This window comes from Sus scrofa, chromosome 4 (genome assembly GCF_000003025.6).
Source record: "Sus scrofa isolate TJ Tabasco breed Duroc chromosome 4, Sscrofa11.1, whole genome shotgun sequence".
NCBI lineage: Eukaryota > Metazoa > Chordata > Mammalia > Artiodactyla > Suidae > Sus > Sus scrofa.
Genome location: NC_010446.5, coordinates 12,335,720 through 12,361,803, shown reverse-complemented (window position 1 = coordinate 12,361,803; position 26,084 = coordinate 12,335,720). Strand labels below are relative to the sequence as shown.

Sequence of the window (26,084 nt, the reverse complement as noted above, 5' to 3'; positions counted from 1 at the left end):
GAATCGCCCTCTTCCTGCTTCCCCATCACTCAGGCCCAGTCACAGAATCCAGGGAAAATCAACAGCCAAACAAGCTACTTCCCCCTGAGCACACGTATTTGTAGAAACACTGGACAAGACAGATGACCTCTAGTCCTGACGCTCTGCGACAGCTGCCGTCTGGCTTCCTGCTTACCGTGGACTCGTATCTCCACTTCGTTCACTTGGCATTACATCCTGACCGTTTCCTGGTGCCACTCAAACTTCTAGAAAATTGGAGTTCCCGTCGTGGCTTAGTGGTAATAAACCTGACTAGGATCCATGAGGACATGGGTTCGATCCCTGGCCTTACTGTTATGTAGGTCGCAGACTCAGCTTGGATCTGGTGTTGCTGTGGCTGTGGTGTAGGCTGGAAGCTGTGGCTCCGATTCAGCCCCTAGCCTGGGAACCTCCATGTGCCGCAGATGCAGCTCTAAAGACAAAAAAAAAAAAAAAAAAAAAAAAAAAAAAAGCTTTAGAAACTTATTTTGAGCAGCTTTCTCATATGTCATCATGCACCTGTGCAAGGAAGGTCACTCATTTTTTCCTCCGGGAAAAGTGAGGCTTAGCAGAGGCCTTTCTGCAGCGGTTGATGTGAAGCAGAGGTGAAGAAAGTTGGTGCAGGTGGCCCACCTGGGACAGCTCAGACCTTGTCACACGTTGTTTTCCCTGCAGAGCCCTCCAGGAAGGTTACAGAGTCCTGACAAGGTCTGTCTTAACTTCCCAGGTAGCTCACCAGCCTCCGCTCCCCAGCCAGTGCTCGGGGTCGCTGGAGCCGCCTCCTGAACTGTGAGCCTCTTTATTCCGGAGACAAAACAGAGCGGTCCTGGAGCTCTGCCATCAGCAGAGCCTCGGGAACAAAGCCACGGCTCTCCTTGCCTTACTTTGAGTCCTTCTGTAATCGACCACTGGGCATGTGTATGGCCTGTTTGTGGTTTGTCAACTGATCATTTCCTTTGGTGCATTTAGCAGTTTTCTTCTCAGGAGTTGGTAAAATCTGTCTGGATTGATTTGTGGATTTTGCAGGTGGTGGGACCTGTGAGTCCCGCTGGACCCCTTTGTTAGGCGTGCCCACCCGGAAGTGACACCTCCATTTCTATGGGTACATTGGGTTGAAAATCTGCATCTGACTGGGGCAGCAAAATCATGCTTTGCAAGTGAATGCAGCGGGGTCTGTCTCCCTAATCTGGGCTGTTGCCAGTTTTAAATATTCCTACTCTAGTGGTATTTGGCAGCGAGCGTCTCCCTTCTTGCTTCCTTCCTTTCCTCATAAGCAAAATAAAAAATCCTGCTAACTTTCCGGTGTCATTGTAAAGGTCTGCTCCTCAGAGACCTCCACTGGGACCCCCTGATTAACTGCTGGTCTGGCGTGGGCGGGTTATTCAGTGGTGGTTTGTAACGTGGTGGATGTTTGCAGGATCATTTGTTTCATGTCTGCTTCCGCTGTAGACGCGAGTCTCTTACTGTGTCCTGTGTGTTCCTTCTGTCTCTCTTGCCGGGCTTGGGAGTGGATGCCCCGAGCAGTAACATCACGTGCGTGGACCCTGAGCCTGGCCAGGTGTGTGGGACCATCTTTGAGTTGAATCCCCCAGGACCCTTTGCATTTGTGGCCAGGACTTGGCTGGGTTGTCTGGGTGAGCAGAGCAAAGGTTGACTGGCATGGCAGGGCCTTGTCTCTCTGCCCCACTGGCCTCAGTCACTCCGGGTTATTTTGGCTCCGTGAGGACAGAGCAGGATCTAGGGGAAAGGTTGGGACCAGCTTCAGGCTGAGTGCCCAGGGACAGCCAGCGGCACCCTCTGCTCGGCTGCACCCAGACCCTGCACCCAGCATGGTCTCGTGGCTTCTTGTGGCCTGCCACTGAAGGAGACTGAAGCTTCCTTTGTCACAAGCTGAGGCATGAAACCAATCAAGAACTCCGGTTCTACCAATCCAGGGCCCGGCCTGCTGGCAGGAGGTGCTGCAGGTGGCGGGAGAGAGGAGATCTCCTTGGTGCTGGCCGGCTGGGAATGCTTGCTTCCTGGGTGGGCAAGGATGGGGGAGGCCTCGCGGTGGAGGGGAGAGAGCCTGCCAGCCTGAATGGGGCGCTGCCAACTCCCTGCTGTGTGAGTGGGCTGGAACCCATCTCTGGAGACCTGGCCTCCTCTTGAGAAAGGGAACTCATTGGGCCTCCTCTCAGGGCTGTGGGCAGATGTAGCCGCTGGATGCCAGTTCCTGGCACTCAGCAAGTGCCCAGGGGATCTTGCCTTTACTTGTGTTCTACCCGCCAACCTCTGCATGTGGAATTGGGCAGAAAATTTTTGACCTTGGGAAATCCTCAGCCCAGTCAGTGAGAATTCACGTTGGAGGTCCTCGGGCCACCAGGGCACCAGACGAAGGTGGCCAGGATGCCCCCGTGCCGGAAGGGGCCCGGCCTGGAGGCTCGACTCCCCGCATCCTGGACCGGTCTGAGTCCTCGGGGGCCGTGTGGGGCGGTAGAGAGCAGGCTGGCTGGAATCCAGGCCTGCTCCTTCAGCCCAGTGTGCCTTTGCCACTGTTCCCTCATCCCTGCAGTGGGCATGAGGTGGGGGGTGGAGGGGTCACTGCGCCACAAGTTGGAAGAAGACCCTTGGGATGGGGAGGTGGTTGGAACCAGCCAAGAGCGGTGGGGGTCAGGGTCGGGGAGGTGACAGGTGACCATCTGGGGGCTCTGAGGGCACAGAGCAGCCTGGGGCCTGGCATAGACGTGAGTGTAGATGGCAGGATAATCCAATAATTGCCCTCTGCCTCCCGAAGAGGTTCACATCCTGGTCCCTGGAACCCGTGAGTATTACATGTTATGTGGCCAAAGGGATATAAGATTGCAGGTGGAATGAAGGCTGACCTTGATACAGGGAGATTATCCTGGATTTTCCTGTGGGTCCAGCATCCTTGCAAGGGCCCTTAAAAGTGGAGGGAAGAGGCCGAAGAGGAGGTGATGTAATGTCAGAAGTAACATTGCCGCTTTGAAGATGGGGGAAGAGGAGAGTTCCTGTTGTGGCTCAGCGGGTAAGGAACCCGACTAGGAACCATGAGGATGCGGGTTCAATCCCTGGCCTCACTCAGTGGGTTAAGGATCTGGGGCGTTGCCGTGAGCTGTGGTGTAGGTCACAGATGGGGCTCAGATCCTGCATTGCTGTGGCTGTGGTGTAGACTGGCAGCTGCAGCTCTAATTCGACCCCTAGCCAGGTAATTTCCATATGCCATGGGTGCAGCTCTAAAAAGAAGAAAGGCAAGGAATACAAGAAACCTGTAGAAGCTGGGAAGGAGGCAAGGAATCAAGAACCTCCCTTGAGCCTCCAGGAATGGATGTGGCCCTGTTGCAGAGTGTCAGAGGGGAATGTCCTTTTGGGTGCAGCGCTGGCGGACAGCCCTGCACTTGGGTGTGATCAACAGTGACTGGGTCTACCAGGGCCTGCCTGGTGGCCTGGAAGGGATGGCTTGGGTAACCAGGTGTTCCGAGGTGCGTGTGGTAAAGATCTTATGTGAATACCAAATGCCCATCACCTCTCCCTCTGACAGCCACGCCTTTGGTTCTGGAGGTCTGGGCAGGATGGCGTCACGGTGTGTTCAGCGCTGGGAGGGACCCCTCCCACTCCTGCCTTGCTGCTTTAAGTTTTCATTGCGGTTCTGTTGGAGTTCTGGGTTTCTTTAAGCATCTCAGGAGCACTTGGCAGGTGCACTGTAACCGCAGGTGATGAGCCCATCCGGCCAGCATGCTGGCTGTACCTGGGCTCGGGGCCGGAACCTTCTCAATCGGTCCTGGACACGTGTCCCAGATGCTGCTGACAGCCTCCCCCCCCAAGCTGCTTGTGCAGGGCAAGTGGCCAGTCTCCCCCCTCTTCTTTCCTGCCCTGACCCACCGGCGTGGGATGTCAGGCAGCAGTGGGGGCTGGGTGGAGGGGACACTGACCCTGGCTGTCCCACTCTTGGAATGCAGGCAACTGCATTGCCCCCAAGGGGCCGCTTTAGAAGAAGGGGTCTTGTGTGTGTGAGGGGTTTTGCACTAATTGTGTGTGCGTGCGCACGCATGTGTGTAAGGGTTGGATTCACTGTATAGGATGATTTTGAGCAACTCTTTAAAGCTGAGCCAGGATAGCTCCCCTGGGCCTGATAGGCACCGGGAGTGTGGGCTGTTGGCCTGAAAGGTGAGGCTCTCCGGGGGCTGGCATGGGGGGTTTGCCCAGGGCCTGGTCCAGCTGGCCTCACATGCTCTCCTCAGCCCTGCTCCAGAGCTGCCTGCGGCCTCCCGGGGCTCAGTCACCCAGAATGCGAGGAATGGCTGGGGATGCTGCCTGGGCTTGTGTTTGGCCTCTGCCAAGGTCAAGTTGTCAGGGAGGACGAAGCCGGAGAAGCTCCCTCGCTGGGAGGGAGGAGGGGGGCCGAGACCGGCGTCTGGCAGTTCTTTTACATGCAAACTCGACCCGTCAGCTCCTCTGCCTGGACCGCCCCATCCCCTCCTCCCCCAGTTAGAGGGGTGGGGGGTGAGGAATCTCGTGGGGGGCATTATCTCTGATCTCGGCGTGGACATCCTCGCCGGGTTGGCTGGCGAGCGGACACCTGGCTGGAATAACAATGAGCGGAGCTGGAGGACGCTCTGCAGGGAGGGCTCTGCTGAGCCAGCACTTGCTCCCTGCATTTCCATCCCTTCCTCCTCTGACAAAGGCCGGGCCTTTGGGATGGTAATGCTCTCTGGGCCGGCCTTGGCTCCGGGTGAAGAATGAACTTGGAGGCCTGCCCATGAGGCCGTACAGGCTCCTTTTTTCATGCAGATGTGCTGGGGAGCTTGGGGCACGTGCAGAGGGTGGAGCCGGGGCCTGGGAATCCTGGGACCAGAAACAGAGCTGGTCTCGGCCGTCACCCCTTCGGGGGCATCTCTTTGCATGTGAATGTGCCAGAGGTACTTGGTCACCCACCCTCTGCCCCCTGATAAAATTACCCCATGAACCTAAACTATGCCTTTGTAGTTAAGGTTATAAACTATAGTGGGAAGTCCAACTGGAAATCATGCTGAAAGGAAAATAGAAAAAAGCAACAACAGCAGTTCCTGTTGTGGCTCAGCGGTTACTGAACCCGACTAGCAGCCATGAGGATGTGGGTTCGATCCTTGGTCTTGCTCAGCAGGTTAAGGATCTGGCGTTGCCCTGAGCTGCGGCGTAGGTCAGTGGCTACAGCTCTGATTGGACCCCTAGCCTGGGAACCTCCATGTGCCGTATGTGCCACCCTAAAAGACAAAAAGACAAAAGGGGAAAAAAAAAAAAAGAAAAAAAGAAAAGAGAAACAACATAGTCCCAGGGCATCATATTTAGGCTTTTCTGATGCTGTCAGATAGTTTTTGGTCAGATAGGCTTTTAAAATAATTTCATTTTCCCCTTATTTTAGAAGTATTCTTCATTTTGTTTGACAGAGAATTATATATGAACTAGGATCTAGGCACTTCTTATGAAATAGGCAACTGTTTGCCCCTGGCAAATATTAACTCATTTAATTTAATCCCAGAGCAGCCCAAGAGGCGCTGCTCCAAGGCACAGAGGTTAGAGGATGCGCTGAGGTCACAGGCTGCTCCCTGGACCAGGCCTGGCAATACTGCCTCAGCGTGTGGCCTTAGCTGTAAAAGCTGGACAATTAAAAAGATTCGTTCTACCACCCACAACTAAATGCTGTATTTCCGGAATTTGGGACACAGTATAGATGTATATATAGCATAGATATTAGTATGATAGTATAGATGAATCGTACTAATAGTTAAATAAACTGTTAATTTCCCATAATTTGAATCGGTCATGTAAAAAAAAAAAAAAAACAGTCCTTGTGTATTTACGTTTGCATCCTTGTCTTCCTTCTTCTTCACCTGTTTATTATTTTTTAAATGCCACCCCTTTTGGAAAGTTTACTAAACCTTAAGACCGGCTTAAAATTCCCCCAAACACACCCACAGGCACTGCCTCAGTGCAGTGTCTTCAGTGCTATTAGGGAGTTGCTGCTGGTGGACCAAGGAGAGTAGTAAGCAGCTGGGGACAGTGTTGATGGCTGTGGTGATAGTGACCAGAGGCCTGGGGATCAGGTTGCGAATGGAGTCCAGTGAATGAAGTGATGCATTTGCAAGTTATGGATTACACCTTACAGTTCATTTTATTTAAGCAGTCATTAGTAAATTCTGAAGCTGACACTGTTATTCTCTGTCATTAAATAACAGGATGTTGCTAATGCTATCAAGTATTAATTATTTAAGTCTCATTACTGAGAATGATGAGAAAGGCAGGGAACAAAGTCAGTGTTAATGGATGCCCCCCGTTTTCTGTTAGGGTTTCCTCCCTCCTGTTTCCCTGAGAACTTGAGGACCTGGCCTTATCATACCCTTCCCTGAAGCTCCATAACCCAAAAGTTTGAGGATGTTTGTCAAGCGTTATTTTTTTTTTAATTTTTTTTTTTGTTTGTTTGTTTGTTTTTTTAGCGCTGCACCTGCAGCATCTGGAGGTTTCCAGGCTAGGGGTCACATCAGAGCTGTGGCTGCCAGCCAACACCGACACGGCGATGCCAGAGCCAAGCTATGTCTGCAGCCTATGCTGCACCTCGCAGCAACACCGGGTCTTTAATCCACTGAGTGAGGCCAGGGATCAAGTCTGCATCTGCATGGGTACTAGTCAGGTTCTTTACCCACTGAGCCATAATGGGAACTCCTCAAATTTTCTGTTATAATTGAAGGTCAGAGTAGACAACCATCCTGGGTTGAGTAAAGTCTCCCCGACCCCCCATTTGTTCTGCCAGAACCCAGCATGGTGTTATTTGGGTAAAGGGTCTTTGCAGATGTCATTAGCTCGTATGAGCTCACAGAGGAGAAGGCTGAGCCTTAAATCCAATGATGGGTATCATTAGAGGAGCGGAGAGAACAGACAGACAGAGACATAGGAAAGGAGGCTGTATAGAGACACCGGGAAAGGCCATGTGACAGTTGAGGCAGATTGGAAAAGTGCCACTACCGACCAAGGAAGGCCAAGCTTGCAAGGAGCCTCCAGAGGCAAGGAAGAGCTAAGGAAGGGTTCCTGAGACGTCATCAAGGCAGCACAGAGCCAGCCTCCCTTCTCCAGGGAGAAGGTGGAAGCAGAAGGCGGAACTCTCCCTGCCTGAACTATGGGCACTTGGGAAGTATTTGCTGCAAGAAGATGGAGCGTGCTGGGAAGCTGCTGATGTCATCCTTTGAGCCCCAGCTAAGGCCCTGGGTGCTCTCGAACTGTCCAGACAAATACCCTCTTCAGCTAAAGGAACCGCCTCCGCCCACTACTAGCTATGGGATCTTGAGAAAGTGGCTCAGCAACCTCGGACCTCCGTGACCTTACTCATAAAGTAGGAACCTGTCCTGGGTTGTGGTGATGATTAAAAAGTGATGATGCGCACAGAGGCCGGGCGTGTGCGGTGGGGTCCTGAGAATGTTAGCCTTTATTGCGATCATTTGCTCTGTACGCCCCGTTCCCTGTTAACCCTGTGACCACTGGAGGCACATCTTCCTCGCGGTCCCCTCCTCCTGCTCCTCCTCCTCCTCCCCTTCTCATGACTGGGGAAGGCAGGACACCCACAGGGCGAGATGCTGGATGGACCTCTGTCCCAGATTATTTTCCACATCGCCTTGTAAGTGGGTTGTGTAGCCATGGCCTCCCTGTCTGCTCCTTTGCAAGAAAAAAAATGATAGCGCAAGGCAGACTATGCAACAAAGAGGACTAGTTAGTGCCAGACGGGGGTTCTTTCCGGCTCTTGGCGAGGGAAGCGGCGGGGTGGGGGTTGGAAGTTGACACTCCATAGTGGGTGCTACCCACTTCCACTGGAGGCCCGGGAGTGTTCCCCAGTGGTGGCAACCTCAGGATAAAACTGGGATTTACTCATTGCCTTTTTTTTTTTTTTTTTTTTTTGTCTTTTGTCTTTTTGTCTTTTGTTGTTGTTGTTGTTGCTATTTCTTGGGCCGCTCCCTCGGCATATGGAGGTTCCCAGGTTAGGGGTCGAATCGGAGCTGTAGCCACCGGCCTACGCCAGAGCCACAGCAACGCGGGATCCGAGCCGCATCTGCAACCTACACCACAGCTCACGGCAAGGCCGGATCGTTAACCCACTGAGCAAGGGCAGGGACCGAACCCGCAACCTCATGGTTCCTAGTCGGATTCGTTAACCACTGCGCCACGACGGGAACTCCTCATTGCCTTTTTATAATCAGTTTGCCTTTTTTTTTTTTTTTCTTTTTGGCTGTGCTTGCGGCAGGTGGAAGTTCTGGGGCCAGGGATCGAGCCTGACCCACAGCTGCAACAACACTGGATCCTTAACCCACTGAGCCACCAGGGATCTCCACCATCCAACAGACATTAAAGAGGAGAGAGAAATCCCCCCACCTGGTGGCTCACTGCCCCCGTGTTTGGTCACGCAGGTCACCGAGGTAGGAGAGTTTGGGGGAGACATGGAGTTTTTTAGCTTCTGCCCTCCCTGCAGCCATCCTGTCTCACAGATTGGGGGATTTGGTCTCAGGTTATTTTGGTTTCATGGCCTCTTCCTAGAGCTGGGGAAGAGCCTGTATCCTCCCTTGCTCTACGGCCTTGTTTCCTCCCAGTCCTGGCTCAGGGGGGTGGATTCAGGTGAGCTATGCCCCCGGCTGCCTGCTGCTTCACACCGCAGTAGGTTCCTGTGATAGGTTCCTGTGATGTCTGCGTAGCTGACTGAGTCTCTGACTCCAGTCTCGTTGCTGAGGTGGGGACTGGATGTGCCAGACACCTGGTGCCCAGGGACCCCAGGCTTTATCTGTTGCAAGGCAGAGTCCATCAGAATCAGGTACAGGCTGTGGCTGCCCCTCAGTGTGGGTGGGACATTTGTCATGCAAAGAAATGATTAAGATAAAGTTCTGGGCGGTTTTGGACCTATAGCCAGGAACTGTTCTGGCAGCTGGCGAAGAATATCTGCAAATTCTAGCACCAGATGCAGATTGAGAAACAAAACCAAGAAAAATATCTGGAATTTCATCCCTGTATTAATGTGTATGTGTTGAAAAATGGCCCCAACAAACTATAGAAATGGAGCTCCCGTTGTGGCCCCAGCTGACTAAAGACCCAATGTTGTCTCTCTGAGGATAGGGTTCGATCCCTGGCCCTACTCATGGGTTAAGGATCTGGCCTTGCCCCAAGCTGTGGCATAGGTCACAGATGTGGCCTGGATTCTGTGTTGCTCTGGCTGTAGTGTAGGCTTCAACTGCAGCTCAGATTCTGAAACCTAGCCTAGAAACTTACGTATGCTACAGGGGCAGCCATAAAAAAACACAAAACAAACAAAAACACCTACGGAAATGTAAAGTGAAGGATGTGGCCTTTCCATGTAATGTCGTCCTGTCCTTTGGCGGAGGAGTCAGGAAACCCTGGCTTGGAATACTACCTTGACCATTTCAGCTTTTAAAGGTCTCATATGAGGGAAAAGTCCTATCACCTCCAAGGGCCATCGTGAGAGTTACAGGGGGTGGTTGATGGAATTCTGTCCAGGGCTGTCTTCGGTCCTTTGTGGGTTCAGTCAGTATTCTTTGTCCCCATCCCTGCCCCTTGCTTCTGATCTCCCGGGAACTGCAGACGCGTGCGAGGATCCATTCTCCGGTCTGTTGCAGTGCTCACGGAGCCCGGGTGACAGCAGGGCTGTGCTCACTTCCCATGCCTCGCTCCCTTCCCTTGGGTATTTTGTCCTGCCCTCTCTTCCTCCCCCGCCACCAGCCCTGCTCTGGATTTACCTGTGCTCAGGGCAGGCAGATTGCCGCCCAGGTTTCCTCAGTGAAATGTGCCCGTGGGACTTGAGGGAACAACCTTTTCCGTGAAAGTCAGAAGTGCATTCCGGAGTCACAAGCGTGACCTCCCCGGAAGCCCAGCTAATCCAGGTGTTAAAGAGGACTTGGAACAAAGCCGACGGTTTGGGATGAGGAGCAGGTGACCCAAGACCTAAAGCAACACAGGGTCTGGCGTGATGGTGGATCTGGAGGAGCTGTCGTCTGACTGTCCTGAGTTCAGTTCCACCCCTTGAGAGCTGCGTCACATGCCTGCCCTTCCCCTGCTGACGTTTCTGTCATTTGGGGATTTGGGACCTGCCTCTGGGGTTGTGAACATTAATGGGAAATTAAAAGGGGCCTCTTCTGTGACTGGAGATTAGTCAATGCTGTTGATTAAGGTATTCCTCCTTGTTGGAATGTCACCCCTGCCCCCACCCCGAGGGTCTTTTTCCTTCTTCTCCACTTACACGTGATCTGTCTGTGAAAACGGCTCCAGTCCCACTTGGGGCTCCAAGGTCTAGGAGCAGGTCCACCACCGCTTGTGGGCTCAGCCCTTCGATGGGCTGTTTATTTCTCGTAGCCCCCGTTGCTTTAAGTGAGATTTGATGCTCTTGGCACACAGGGACCTACGTGAGATCGTGAATCTCCTGCAAGGAGCACACATGCACCCCAGAGCTTCTTTATTTAGAGTTTCCAAGGATGGATCTTAGTGCCTGTCAAGGACCATCTCCTTCGGTTTCTCTTTGGTGGCCTGGGTCCACAGCACTCGGCTCCCTTGGTTCGCGGGGATTTGATTGACAGTTGGGTCTTTTGCTGACCTTTTATGGGCAAAAGCAAACAAAAGGAACTTAAAAAAATACCTAAACTTTGAAGGTGTGTCATTTGTAGGAGGAAAGTGCTTGTGACTTTCTCAGGTCCTTTCAGCATGTGAAATACTTTCAGGCTGTAATGGGGAGTGGAGGTGGGCTTTCTTTTATTGAGGACCTACTGTGCGCAAGGGCTTGTATGTAGGTTAACTCTGATTCCCCTCTAGCTGTGCAAGGCCGGACCCATTTTGCAGGGAGACATGTGGATTCAGAGACCTGAATGTCAAGGTTGCACAGCTGTTCGGTGAGCCCCGGAGCTGGGAGCCTCACCCTGGTCCATTGGTCTGCTGGTCCGTGTGGCTTCCTTCCTGCCCGCCCCCCTGTCTGTCCCTGTGTCCCTCTGCCTGCCTCTCTCTTTCTCTCTTAAAACCGCTGTTGCCTTTTCTGTCTGCTCTAGTCTAGTCCATGAGAAAGAAGCCTCTTTTGTAGTCTTCCCAGGAGTCTGTATTCAGGACAGCTGTACCTCCCAAAGATTTTGGTGGGCCTCGTCTGGGTGGGCCTGGAGGATAGTCTGTGACCAGTCTCCACCTTGTCCCTGGGTGGGCGCTACTCCCAAGTTTCTCCGGACCACTTCCCTGCAGGCGGGAGAAGCCGTCAGGGGTCAGGTATTTTGGGGAGACCCCCGTCCCCACTCCTTCCTGAGCCTGGTGGGAATGATGCGATGGCTCCAGGCCACGGTGGGACAGACATCCCAGTCTGAGGCCATCCCAGTCTGTGTCATGGGCCACACGAGAGACGTGCCTCAGGAAAAGAGCAAGACGCGGGGCCCACCGACGGGGCTCTGGGTTGGGGCTGCTCTGCCTGGCAAGTTCCTGGCAATGTGTAGTGGTGGCTGGGGGCGGGGCGGGGTGGGGGGAGTCTCTGTCCGATGCCTTTTCTAGTGACCAGGCTCACACCCTCCCCAGCTCTGTTTTCCCAGGACCTTCTCCTTTTGTCACGCCGTCCCCAGTCTTTCCCACCTCATGATCCTTCTAAGGCAGGACCACCTAGTGGTTCAGCAAAAAGGCAGTACTGGGCTTGTATTGCGGGGTCTCCCACTCCCTGCCTGGCTTTGGCAAACTGCTTGCCCTGTGCCGTGTGCGCTTTTGAAAATGATTTCATACCTCACAGCGTTGTTGGGATTACACGACGCAAATCAGCCAGTGCTCTTGGATGGAGCCGGCAGGAGATCCGGTTATGCCCTCTCCTGCCGGGCCTCTGGTCAGCTGCCTTCTGACAGCACCCTTGCACCTGCCAACTTAACAGGCAGTTCCTCTTCCAGATGTCGTGTGTCCAGCCCACCCCTCTCCCTTGAGATTTGCATCTTATTCCCCATCCTACAGGTTTTCGCTGGGCCACCTTGGGCAAGTCACTTTACCTCTCTGGGCTTTGTTTCTCAGCTGTTCAGTGAGGAAAGGGAACCAGATTATTTCCAAGGTCTCTTGGGCTCTGACCTGCTAGGGTCATTCCGTATTCAGTATTCAGCCTCTTCTTCTCTGCCTTGGGACCCGCTCCCGTGCCATGGGGACCTGGACATCACCACGTACCCCACTATGGCCATGCGCTGCCTGGGCGTTCACATCTCTGTATCTCCAGTGTAGCTTGAAAGCTCCCTGAGGGCAGGGTTCCTGCCTTTCTTGATTGATGTGATTTCCAGCTCTTAGCAATGTGCCTGCAGTTAAAATTAATCACTCATTATTCCAGCCACACTTACTGAGCATCTGAGGAGCTCAATGGGCAGTACAGGCTGTACAGGCCTTTGGGAATCTGGTCAACCAGAATGTCAGAATTGGTTTTTTTTTTTTTTTGTCTTTTGTCTTTTTTTGTCTTTTGTTGTTGTTGTTGTTGCTATTTCTTGGGCCGCTCCCGTGGCATATGAAGTTTCCCAGGCTAGGGGTTGAATCGGAGCTGTAGCCACCGGCCTACGCCAGAGCCATAGCAACGCGGGATCCGAGCCGCATCTGCAACCTACACCACAGCTCACGGCAACGCCGGATCGTTAACCCACTGAGCAAGGGCAGGGACCGAACCCGCAACCTCATGGTTCCTAGTCGGATTCGTTAACCACTGCGCCACGACGGGAACTCCTGTTTTTTTCTCTTTAGGGCTGCACCTGCAGCATATGGAAGTTCCTGGACCAGGGGTCAAATTGGAGCCGCATCTGCAACCTACGCTGCTGCAGCTTGAGGCAATGCAGGATCTTAATGCACTGAATGAGGCCAGGAGGCAAACCTGCCTCCTCATGGACACCATGTCGGGTTCTTAACCCACCGAGCCACAGCAGGAACTCCCAGAGTTTTTAAAGAATGGCTCCAGTCAGCTTACCTCTCAGAGCTGTGAGCAGGGCTCCATTCCTGAGGCAGGTGGAAGTGCCTGGCCTTAGAGGGGCTTGTTCCACGCGGAGCCCCTTGCTCCTTCCCTTGTGAACCCACAGTGTCTGGTGTGGCGCAGGGGGACATCAGTTCTTGGCTAACTTTAGTCAATGGGACAGGGCTCAGTCTGCATGTCCCAAGCCTAACTGGTGGGAAGAGCAACACTAGCTCATCAGGGCTCTTGCTGAGGGTGATGCTGAGCTTCTGCTGAGTCCAGGTCTGGGCTCTGAGCATTTAAATGCAGTCTCGCTTCCACCTATGAGCCCCGGAGGACGTGCGTTTTGACTCCTCGATTTCATTCAACAGACGAGGAAACATTTCCAAAAAGCTTAAGGGCTGTGCCTGTGGCCAGTGAGCGAGTGCCAGCATTGGGGTTCACACCCTTGGTCTGTCTGGCCCCCGAGTCCCACCTCATTCCCCCAACCCCCCTCACGAGGAATGCATGAGTGCCGGGGGGGTGGTCTGTGCTGGGAGGCTTGGGGGTCCCAAGACCTTGTCATCTCAGCACACTTTGGGGAGAAACTGAAATGAAGCAAAACACAGTCTGCCAGCTGCTGCTTTGCCCCAGAATGTATCTGCTTGATTGATCTCCCCAGGTCAGGCAGGCCCCGCCCTTGGGGTATCCTGAGAAATAATGTGGACACGGCCAGAGGCATTGCCGCCTGACCCTTCCTCAGAGACAGGTACGGCAGACCCCTGCTGGGGAGCATCCGTTTGGGTCTTACATACCCGAGGGCACCTGCGCAGGAGGCCAGCTGAGATGGCGCGAGCATCACCCACCGCATCCTCCCCTCGGAGGACCCGTCCTTCCTCCCGAAGCTGCCCCCTCGCCGCTCCCTCGGCCGCTCAGAGGCATTACAGTCGGCATATGCTGACTCTTGCTCCTGTTAAAATTAATACCGTGACTGATCATTGCTGCGAGAGAAGGAAAGTTGGTGAGAGAATGCACACGCACAGAGTCTGGGAGACCCAGAGCAGAGAGCGGGCCTGATGCCCAGCCAGGCACAGACTGGGAGATGCTCCCTCTGGCTCCTGTCTCAGACTGCTTCCCTCGCCGCATGTGGCTTTGTGCACTCAGAGCCCGAGCCCCATTCCCCAGTCTCTGCCAATCCAGGGTCCCTTAAGCCCACTCCCAGAGCATCCTTCTTTGCCCCCCCCCCTTTTTTTGTCTTTTTAGGGCTGCACACCTGGCGTATAGAAATTCCCAGGCTAGGGGTGGAATCAGAGCTACAGCTGCTGGCGTTTGTCACAGCCGCAGCATCACTGGATCCGAGCCACATTTGCAACCTACACCACAGCTCATGGCATCGCCGGATTCTTAACCCACTGAGCGAGGCCGGGGATGGAACCTGCGTCCTCATGGGTGCGTTCCCGCTAAGCCACGATGGGAACTCCTGTGTCCCATATTTAGGGGAAGTGGGTATTGTAGAAAGATGCTCTCTTGGTGTTGGGTAGGAAAGAGAGGCGGGCTATTTCTCCTTTTTCTTCAACCTGCCCGCTGTGGGGGTGGGGGTAGGGGTGGGGGTCAGCTGGTAGAAATACCTGGTAGGGAGGGCCGAGAATGAAGTGACACATTTGGGCCTGACGGAGATGGGAGATGGAGACGGAGGCAGAGGCAGAGGGGAGGGAGACTCAGCCAAGGGAATCGGACCAGGGGCCTAGTTTCTTGTGGGGCAATTCTGTGTCACATTCCGTGTCACCAGCCCAGAGCTTGCATATTTGGGAAGTGTCCCCTCAGCGCCCTCCCCGAGGCAGGGTCAGCTGTAAGGCAGCCAGGCATGAAAATACAAGGGGGCGGGAAGCAGGGAAAGCTGGAAGGGGCCATTCCCAGGCCTCAGGGGCTGTGGCTGTGTCCTTAGTATTCCAGCAAGCATACTTTCACAGGAGACATTAAAAAATGTTAGTCAGCTTTTTATTGAGGTACCCTGTATTACAAAACACACATCATGGAGTTCCCATTATGACTCAGCGGGTTAAGGACCTGATTTTGTCTGGAAGGACTTGGATTCGACCCCTGGCCTCGCTCAGTGGGTTAAGGATCTGGTGTTGCTGCAATCTGTGGTGTAGGCTGTAAGTCCCATATGAGGCTTGGATCTGGCGTGGCTGTGGCTGTGGCTGTGGCTGTGGAGCAGGCTGTTGGCTACGGCTGTGATTGGGCCCCTAGCCTGGGAACATCCATATGCTGCAGGTGCAGCCCTAAAAAGAAAAAAATCAACAAACACCCCCCCGCCCCATGTCATAAGTATATAAGCTCGATAAAACACCTAGTGTAGCCACCCCTCTGCCGTCATGTCAAAAGCTACCTCTGGAGTTCCCCTCGTGGCTCAGTGGTTAACGAATCCGACTAGGAACCTTGAAGTTGTGGGTTCGAACCCTGGCCTTGCTCAGTGGGTTGAGGATCTGGCGTTGCTGTGGCTGTGGTGTAGGCCGGCAGCTACAGCTTCGATTAGGTCCCTAGCCTGAGAACCTTCATATGCCATGGGTGTGGCCCTAGAAAAGACAGAAAGACAAAATAAAAAAAGCTACTCCTGACCCCTTGCGGTCACTAACTGTCCCTCCCCCCAACCCAGATAACCTTGTCCTGACTTCTCACAGCATAGATCAGGTTGATGTGTTTATGTGTTTGATATGAATAGCGTCACAGTGCATTCCCTCGTGTCTGGCTTCTTTCACTCAAAATTGCATTTGTGCATTGTGTCCTCATGCAGCGTGCAGTTGTAGATCATTCTCATTGCTCTGTAATATCGTCTGTGTGTGTGTGTGTGTGTGTGTTTAAAATCTGTGCCCTTACGGGTGGGCGTTGAGGGTTTTCCGGTGGTTGTCGGTGAGTTGTGCTGCCATAAACATCCTAAGTAAGACGGAGCTCTTGGCAAACATAGGTACACATTTCCGTGGCTTTGTACCGAGGGGTGACTATATAACACGTGTATTCAGCTCTAGTGGATAATGCAAAGCCGTTTCCCAAAGTGGTTGGTTGTCTTTCTTCAGAATGTCTGTGCACCAGCTTGTATGAAAAGTCCACGTCCACATCAAGGCCAGTCCTCGGTATTGTCAGTCTGTCTTTTTTATTTTGGCCAGTCTGTTACAGAAAGCAGATGACCCCAAAGGAATCACCTAGCAGAGAGAAGGAAAAGGCTCCCCCAGAGAGAGATGTTGCCGTGTGATGATGGTTCTAGAAGCTGTGGTGCGCAGCGCCCCTAATCCTGCATCCTCACAGGTGGAGCCCCTGGTGGGGCTGCCTTCTCTCGAGAATGTTGGCGCTGCCCCTGCCCCCAGGGGGTCAGGGACCCCCGCTTTGCTGCAGTAGTACCCAACAGACCATGGCATAATTCCTTCCCAGATGACAGAGCTTTAATGCTCATGACCCCAACAAAACAAACTTGGCTTCAGATTTGCCTGTGGGCCTCAGTAAATATTTAACAGATTGTGTGCCCCCTTCTCTCCCCTGCTATTAACTGGGGCTGGTACCATAAATCCCATCTCCCCCTCCTGCCCTGAGCGGCCCCTCTCAGCTGCCCCCACTCCAGTTGTGACTTTTTGGGGCCATGCTGCTCCCAGGCTGGCAGCTCTTGGCGGCTGCGGCAGGAGCCGAGGAGAAAAGAGGCGCGAGTGTGAGGGGTGCTGGGACAGACCCCGCTCGACTTGAGGGGAACTGCTTCCTTTGATGCCTGAAACAGTGGCTTAGGTTGAGTTCTTACCGTGCGCTTGGCCACGTGCTAAATGCTTTGTGTTGATGATTTCGTGTCAGCCTCACAGCAGTTCCATCAAGTGAATAGATGTGATTTATACCCATTTTACAGACAAGGAAACCAAGGGTTAAAAATATTTCCCCAGAGTAACCTAGATAGTGAATTTGATAGCTTGACTTCAGACTCTAATGTTTAAACCACTCTTCTGTTCTTTGTCCTAGGGGCTGATAGTTAGACATTTCAACTTCCTTTTGAACCCATCTTGCTGTTGGGTCTAAAAGCTATCTATGTCAGGTCGGTTTAAATGAGACAAGGCAAGCTCGCTGTGTGAGCTTTGGTCACTGACAAATGCCTAAGAGAGAGGGTGGGTGCTTTCTGGCATGGTAGCTGTGGCCAGTGGAATAATGGTTCCCAAAGATGCCACGTCCTTGTTCCCGGAACCTTACATGTCACAAGAGACTTTGCAGGTAAGATTAAGGTTCAGGACCTTGAGATAGATGATCTTGGATCATCCGTGTGGGCCCAGTATAATATCAGGGTCCTTAGTGGAAGAGGGGACTTACACTGTGGCTCATCCTCTCCGTGAGGACGTGGGTTCCATCCCTGGCCTCACTTACTGGATTAAAGATTCAGAGCTGTTGCAAGCTGCTGCATAGGTCACAGGTGCAGCTTGGATCCACCGTTGCCATGTCTGTGGCTTAGGCCGGCAGCTGCAGCTCTGATTTGACCCGTAGCCTGGGAACTTCCATATGCTGAAGGTGCGGCCATAAAAAGAAAAAAAAAATATGGAAGAGGGAGATAGAAGAATCAGAGGGGATAAAATGATGGAAACAGGTTCGGAGAGATGCTGTGGTGGAGGAAGGGACCCCTCGTCAAGGGATGTGAGCAGCCTCTAGAAGCTGGAGAAGACAAGGAAACAGATTCTTCTTAGAACCTAAAGAAAGGAACACGGCGTGCCAACATCTTGATTTTTAGCTTAGTGAGACCTGTGTCAGACTTCTGACCTCTAGGACTGTAAGATAATGGGTTGGGTTATCTTATACTACAAAGTATATTGGAAAATTTGTAATTGTAGCAATGGTTGCTATTGGCAACAGTATAACGGTCAAGCTCATGGGCTCTGGAGACAGGTTGCCAGATTGCAAATCTGGGTTCTGTGGTTTTTCTAGCTGTGTGTGTGACCTTGGGCAAATGGCTTAAGCTGTCTGGGCCTGAGCTTTCTCACTCCTAAAAATGCATGAGAATAGACTGTAACACATAGATAGGGTGGTGGTGAGGATGAAGTGAGAATTCTGTGTGTGGGAAATGCCTGGAAGGGATGGAAGATAATAGGAAAAGCAATGTATATATGTGTGTGACTGGGTCAACTTTGCTGTATTGCAGAAATTGGCACAACGTTGAAAATCAACTATACTCTAATAAAAAATGTAACAATAATCTGATGTCTTGCATAACATTGAGGTAGTTAAGTGGTAGATATTCACCCCCCTGCCCCCCCCCCAAAAAAAAGCCCGGAAGTAAGTTTTAGCCATGGCATCAGGGTGGGCATCCTGGACGGGTCAGGACACAGACTGGGGAGACGGATGGTTTTGCCTTCGATTCGGGCTCTGCTTTTACTAGTTGTCTGTGGCCTTGCTTCCTCATCTAGAGAATAAGGGCCGGAGCCCCAGGGAGGCCGGGGATTGTATCAGATGCGGGCCAGAGCTCTCAGCAGGCTGAGGAACTGCTGCTCCCCCAGGGCAGTTACTGTTATCATTGGTGGGCTGGTGGCCGTTGGGCCCCAAGCCCTAAGCATGGCGGATCCTCTGCTCTTCATTTATCTTTAGAGTAATTGCCGTTCACTGGGCTGCAGAGACCAGGGTATCCCCATGGAGCTAGAACAGCACTGGGTGCCTCGTAGGTGCTCTGGAGTTGCTGAATGAATGGATGAAAAAGGAGCAGGCCCTGGGCCCCGCCTCTGAAGACGCTCACAGTGCAGGACAAGGCCTGGAGGGAAGCCAGGTCTTTGTGGTTATCTTTAAAAAGAAACTAAACTAAGTACTACTTCCTACCAGCTGACCCCGAACCCCCTCAGCCAGGCCCTCTGGGCCCTGCAGGGGAGCCCAGGGCCGTGTGCCCGGCCTGGTGGCCCTGCTGGTAGCTTCCGAAGCCAGCCACCTGAGGTCTCCAGAACTTGCTGGCCTTTCTGTTCTCTTTATAATGGGTGCATCTCAGCAGCTCTGCCCATCTTGGGGGATTTCTAGGGAGGAGTCCTAAGAGGGAGAAAATTCCCTTTCCGAGGGGACTTCAGTGCCTATGGGAGGTGACAGCCCACGGCCACCTGCCTCGCTCTCCCCTCTCCCCTCTCTTTAAGTGTCAAAGCCGCAGGGCGTTATTTTTAGCCGTTCCCCTCTCAGTCTATTAGGTCAAACCTAAGGAAGGAAGAGTAACTGACTCTTCTCTGGGTCCATGACTGTAATAAGGTCGATTTTTCTCCCTCTCATCCCCAGGCCTGATCTTTTGATCAGGGAGGAATTCAAAAGAATGCCCCCTTGTGATGGCTGCGCTGTCAAGTACATGGAGCTTCCCTCGAGGATTTTCTGAGCCTTGTGGATGTACTGTGAGCCTCGCTGCCTGGGGAGTAAGGCGGCGGAAGCAGTCTCTGGGGGGACCCATGCCCGCAGCATTTCTGGATGCTAAAGGTGGCTTTAAGGAAGGCCCAGCTGAGTGCCTCGTGGATTCCTGCAGCCTGGATGCCTGCGGGGGACAGAAGACCGATGCTTCCTGCCCTCATCACCCAGGAATGTCGGGAGGGGGCTCCGCCAATTCCCTGAAGGGCTCCCAGTGAAACGTAAGGCCTGGCTCGAATCTCCCACGTGTTCTGTCCAGCGCCCACCTGAGCAGGTGGGAGAGAGGTCACTGCCACGTGGCCAGCTCTCAGGAGGGGCTGGCACGAATGCTTCTGGCATGGTGCTGGGGGTGTGGGAGACAGATGGAAGTGGAAAAATGCTTCTGGGGAGCTGTCACTGATGGGTGTCATTGTGCCTGTCATCCTGTACTGGCTTTCCTGGTTCGTGTGTCTGTCCCCGTCTACCACACCGTCAGCGCCTTGAAAGCTGTAGCCGCTTCTGCGAGGTTCAGTGTCTTGAAGATGTAGGATAGCGCCTGACCGTCTCCTGCTGCGGAAAGGGGACTTAGGGTCCCACCGCTAGTGGGTTAAGACACTGAAGCGTAAGTGGGAAGGCTTCGCTTGTGGAGAGAAGTTTTTGGCTTTGCGTTTGTAGCTGGAAACCAAGACCTGAGTGTCAGCTGGGTGCCGGTGGAGCCAGAAGGGCCTAGGTTGGCATTGGAACCCCTTGCCTCAGTGTGACTCGAGGCAAGTGACTGCGGGATTCCTTGCCCTTCTCTACCCAATGTGGGGGATGGGTTATTGTCTTCATAGGATTGGTGTTGAGGACCCCAAATAGCTGGGCGTGTGCTGACACTCAGCCTTGTGCCGGGTGCATAGCACTTGGTGGGAGGGTCGCTGAAGGTTGGCTGGGGGAAGCCTCGAGAAGGAGGAGTGGTGCTTGAGCCTTGGAAGTCTTTCTCAGCAGAGCTGGTGGGGACACTGTGCTGAACTTTGAACTGGGCATGGCCGTTTGGCTGGACAGTTTGTCACAGGCCCCTGTCCTAGGAGCCTGTGGGAAGGCTGAGGGGCAGGCCAGCAGCAGGCAAGGAACAGGAGTTTGAGGAGGGAGCAGCGGCCTTGGGCTTGGTGACAGAGGCTCGGGGTGGGAGTGGGGTGGTGGTTCTGCACTTGGGAGCAGAAAGACTGGCTCTCGGGTCCTGACCTGGCAGCTCTGAGGTTGGTGGCTCTGAAGAATGTTCCCTTAGCATCAGGCTGCCCACAGGAGAGTGGCAGCTCAAACGGCCACTGCCCATGAGCTCAGATCACCTGGGGCCACCTGGCGTCTGGCTACCAAGAGGGCACGTGGGCAGGGCCAGGGATTGGATTTTGATTGGGTTTCTGTTTCTGCTCATGCCTGCAGGCACCTCTCAGCTCGGGTGTCCCTGGCCTCCCTGTGGAAATAATGTCCATCCGATTAGTCCCACTGTCCTGGCCCCCAGCTCCTCCATATGCACTGTATTATGACAGTCCTTTATGCCAGGGCTTTGATTTCTTGTCGTTCTCTCACCCTAGGAAGTATCTTCTCTGAGGGCGGGAGAACTTTGCCTTGTTCACAGGCTAAACACATAGTAGGCTTCTTGGTGACTGCATCATAGTCGGTCAGGTCCGATGGTGACTCGGTGAAGAGGACAGACTAAAGGGAGACGTGCTGTTTTTGCACGTCCCTAGAGCTTAATTAACCCCATCGTTCACGGGGTGGGCCAAGGTGGGCCCATTCGACAACCCAGAGCTTTGAGCCTTTGAGGGGCCATGGTTATTTATCCAAGAGAAGGGGGGCAGAGCCGGAAGCCGAGAAGGGTGTGTGCGCGCGTGTGTGTGCTTGCTGGGGAACGCTCTTGGGGTCCTTAGGGCTAGGGGTCCTCTTTGTCATTCGGGGGAGACAGACATTCAGTAAGGACTCCATGCCCATCCCCTGTGGAGGAGACCGGCTCCATGCTGGGCCCTGGGCAGGCACCAAGTGTGGCTGGATCCACGTACAGTCCCGGATGCTCGTGGTCTCCTGGGAGCCTGAGCCCTTGGGGAAGTAGGAATTGGCAGCCTGCGTGATGGGTGCTGTGCTCGCTGCCCTCCATGGCCAAGCAGGGCAGGGAGAGGAGTTGGGGGGTGCTCTGGAGGGTCTGGGGGGACTTGGAGGGTTGGGAGGTCTGGCTGGGCTTGCATCTGCCCGCAGAGCCCACCTGGGGATGTGAGGGGCTCGGCCAGGACAGGGAGCCGGAGAAGGAGGCACAGCCCTGCCCCTTCCGCTTCTGGCGGCACAGGCCCCTCGCATCTCTTCTGCCGTCTCCCCCAGCCCTCCCACAGCAGCTGCGTCCACCACTTATCACACGGCCCGCAGCCCTGCCTTTCCTCCTTTTATCAGTTACTGCCCAGAACAGCCCCATTGTGATGGTCTGGGTTATCTCACACTCCCCCCGGGAGGGCTGGGTGGGCTCGGGCAAGAGAAGGCGCAGGATGGTCACGGCAAGGAGGAGCGAGGTGCCCGCTCCCACCTCCCTGGCTGCTGAGCAGCTGCCCTCGTCTGCGCGGTTGCGCCCTGTGGGCTCGGATGTAGGAATCATCGCCATGGATTACGCCGGGCCGGGCTCGGTGCCGGGCGAGTGACAGGCCTCCCTCCATTCCAGCCCCAGGCCAGACCTAAGGAGGAGGTGCTAGAACAGTCTTTATTTATTTATTTATTCATTTTATTGAAGTCTAGTTGATTTACGGTGTTTCTGTTGTACAGCAAAGTGACCCAGTCATACATATATGCACATTCTTTTTTTCCTCCTACCTTCCGTCATGCTCTGTCCCAGGAGATTGGACATGGTTGCCTGCGCTGTACAGCAGGACCTCCTCGCTTCTCCATTGCACGTGTCATAGTTTGCCTCTGCTAACCCCAAACTCCCTGCCCATCACCTCTCCCCACCACCCGCCCCACAACAGTTTATTTTTATTTTTATTTATTTATTTATTTTAAACATTTATTTATTTATTTTTTATTTATTTATTTTTTTTGTCTTTTTTTGCTATTTCTTGGGCCGCTCCTGCAGCATATGGAGGTTCCCAGGCTAGGGGTCCAGTCGGAGCTGTAGCCACTGGCCTACACCAGAGCCACAGCAACTCGGGATCCAAGCCGCGTCTGCAACCTACACCACAGCTCACGGCAACGCCGGATCCTTAACCCACTGAGCAAGGGCAGGGACCGAACCCGCAACCTCAGGTTCCTAGTCGGATTCGTTAACCACTGCGCCACGACAGGAACTCCACAACAGTTTATTTTTAATGTTGAAGTAGCTGGAAGCCCAGACAGGCAAAGCAGGTCTCTGGGATCACACAGGCCTCACTGATTCCAAAGGCGCTGGGCCTCCCTGCTTAGAATAGAGAGGCACAGCTTCTGTCCACCACACCCCCTCCTTCCCCACCCCCTGTGACTGTGTGACAGCCTTTCTCTGGGCCTTGTACCCTCATTGGTAGGAAAACTGTCTAGTTTCTCCTCTAGGCTGGGAGCGAAGGTGGCAGCACTTCTGGGATGGCGGGTGTAATGGGTGTTGCCAGGGTGATGCTGGGCAACAAGCCCAGTAGCCCCTGGACTCAACAGTTACACAGGCAGTGGCGGTGATGCTGGTGGTGATACTGCTAGTGCTGGTGGCGCTGGTTCTGGTGCTGGTGCTGCTGCTGGTGCCAGTTTTCCTTTGCAATCTTGAGGCCAGTTTGCATTTCTCTTGGCCTCATCTCCATCTCACAAGTCTGTCTTCAGCGGCTTGGAAGCCCTCATTTCTCTCTGAGTCCTGTTACCCTAGACTGCTGCTAGAGCAGTGGATGCATCACTGTCCCCTTCCTACAGAGACACCCCAGCTGGCGTCCCTGGGGACGGCCTGGCATCCTGGGCTTGTTCCCCACCCTATAGGGGTGCCCGGGCCCCTGGGGTCCACACAGGTTGGGTCTGGGGACCAGGTTTCCCAGTGAGCAGCCATGAGGTTGCTTAATGCCTGGCGTTTGTGGACACCTGCTGAGCCTTCCAGCCTGGGGAAGTGGGGTGAGTCCCACTTTTACACGTGAAGAAACTGAGGTTCAGAGAGACCTGTAGAACTGCCGAGGTTATCTCAGGAGAGAGCTGAGAAGCTGAGCTCACATCCGTGTGCTCTGGTCTGTGAGCTTGCAGCCCCTGCTCCTGCCCGGCCAGGGGTTCTCAGAGCGTGCAGTGGGGCGTGTGTACAAGATGACTTTAGGTTACAGAGGGGCAAACTTTAAAAAATTATTCTATATTATTTTAACTTAAATTAGAAAAAGACCGTGATTAGCACAGGGGGCCTGTGATTTTGCAGATGTTACGGCTTAGAATGTAGGTGTGTAAGTTTAAAAAAGATTAGTTTTTTTTTTTTTTTAAAAGAGTTCCCACTATGGCACAGTGGGTAAGAATTTATCTGCAATGGCTCGGGTCTCTGTGGAAGTGCAGGTTTGATCCCCGGCCTGGTGCAGTGGGTTAAAGGATCTGGTGTTGCTGCAACTGTGGTGTAGGTCACAGATTTGGCTCAGATGCGATCCCTGGCCCAGGAACTTTCGTATGCCTCAGGTGCCACCATTAAAAAAAAGGACAAGTTTGCAAAAATGTTCAGGTAGCAGTAAGTGGACACAGCCCCCTGAAAAGGGCTAAATTCAGAGCGCACCTCCTTGCTTCGATTGGTGGAACTTTGGCGCTGTGGCTCCGGCCACATCACAGGAGACAGAGTTGTCTCTCAGACGTGACCCGTGCCCCGCTTCCTGTCAGCTGTGCTATTTAGTCCATGGTGATCCCCCCGAATCCAGGAGGTTGGTGATGAAGCGATCGCGTGGCTCAGTCTGAAGCCACATTGAAAACAAAAAGAATCTCAGAACCATAGCGCTTTATAATCCTGTAATTCTGCTGGAATTGATGGCAGCTACTGATTCTCAGCTCTGCCAACTCTTATGTTTCTTGAGCACCCAAAGTTTTCCAATCATCCCCCATATTACCCTCTGAGATTGGATTATGAAATAGTAAATTGCCTGCTGTGCAATCGAGGACACATTTATTCTCTTTTTCCCACTCATTTCTCCTCATTAAAAAGGGGGTAATATTACCTACCTTATGGGTTTATTGTAAGAATTAGAGACGGTGTTGAAAGGCTCAGTTCAGTGCCTGACATGTAATCAGCACTCAGGGATCGTTAGTTACTTTGGACAAAGTGTTAAAATGGAATTAAAAGATCCAAACATACAGACCCATGGAAATAAAGAACTTTGAGGAGGCGTGAGTTGCGAAAATTGAGCATTCAATTTAGTTCTGAATTCCCGGTGAGCACAACGCACTGAGTAGGGTTACATTTGCGTCGAAAGCAAGGTTTGGCAAACTGTTTCTCTCCAGGGCTGTAAATATTTTCGGCTTCGTGGGCCATTGGTTCTGTCACTACTCATCAGCTCTGCTTTTGCATCTGGAAAGCAGCCAGAGCCCGTGAGTAAATGAACAGGCATGGCTGGGTTCCCATAAAACTTTATTTATAAGAACTGGCAATGGGCCTACAGGCTGTAGTTTGCCCCTTGGTCTCAGTGAAGGAAACCTGTTTGTCTTTGAATGTGAGAGATTCCTCCTGGATCGTAAAAACTGAAAAAAGCTTCTACGAGATGTGGTCTTTATTTGAGGCTTGTTAAGCAACATATGGACGGTGCTTTCATTGGGGTTTCACGGAAAATACAAAAGACCTTCACATTGCTGGTCCTCTCACTGTGTGTGTGTGTGTGTGTGTGTGTGTGTGTGTGTGTAGCCAACACTTGTTGAGGGCTTCCTATGTCCCAGCCTCTGATGCTGACCCACAACAGAAAGGCCTGTGCACTTCGGCAGGGGCTGCTGCCTTAGTGGGGGCTCACCTTGGTGACTCTTTAGGGAGTCCGTTCAGAAGAGGGTTTTGTGTTGAGTGCCCCATCCGGTCCCTGAGTCACACACAGGCTTCGATGCAAAAGTGGCCGGCCTGGGTTCCAGGGTCCTACCTCCCAGGGGGGCTGGGCGTGTCTGTGAGATCCTTGCTCTCCTTTGGCTTAGAGCTGTAGTTTTTGGAAGACTGTTCTTTAGGGCAAAATGGTGTTGAAGCCAGGTTTTGAAGCTTTGCTCTTTCATAGCTGTGTGACCTTGCTGTAGTTCCTCAACCTCTCTGAGCTTCACTTTCATCATCCCCAGCCTCTGGACCATAACTCCGCTGAGTCCCTAGTTCTTGGCTGAGTGCTTGCTCTCTCAGTGTTAGCGCTTCCTCACCGGGGCCTGGGAGCTGCTGGCCTCACCCCTCGTCCCAGGAAGCCAGGTCCTGGCTCTTGGGGCTGGACCCTGTGGTGTGAGAATGGCGGTCTCCTCCTCCTGGGTGAGTGTTCAGTGAAAAAAGCCTTGAGAAAACAGTGGCCTGCGGAATGCCGAAGTTAATGAAGAGGGCAGATTCTGAAAGGGTCCCTGTTTGACCTCCCACCCCTTCCCCAACACTCTGTTATCCCTGAGTGCGTTTGGAGGCAGCGGAAGGTTTCTAGCAGCTGCACAAAAGCACTCTCACGCAGTGGGGCAGGACCGTGGCCTTGGCCCCTGGAAGCCTGGGTGGATGGGTGGGGGGTGAGTGTGAGCCTTTTCCCTGCGGTTCCTGGTTAACCCGGTTAATGACAGAGGCTTTGGGAGTCACCCAGCGGGCAAGGCGGGCCGTCGTGGGAGAGGGGAGCATGTTTGGAAAGATAGGGAAATGATT

At 53.2% G+C, this 26,084-nt stretch overlaps 1 long non-coding RNA gene across 10 annotated transcripts in view; it reads left to right on the top strand.

Moving 5' to 3' along the window:
* LOC106509952 overlaps positions 1-26,084 on the top strand; it is a 220,853-nt gene that overhangs the window by 47,256 nt on the left and 147,513 nt on the right. For 5 of the 10 annotated variants that reach the window (XR_002343088.1, XR_002343089.1, XR_002343090.1 and 2 more), the window contains exon 2: positions 19,208-19,548. The exons of 4 other annotated variants lie outside the window; for them this stretch is intronic. This is a non-coding gene — a long non-coding RNA (uncharacterized LOC106509952). Of the gene's footprint in view, positions 1-19,207; positions 19,602-26,084 lie in introns of all 10 variants that reach the window. One more of the 10 variants, XR_002343091.1, reaches the window with a different exon arrangement.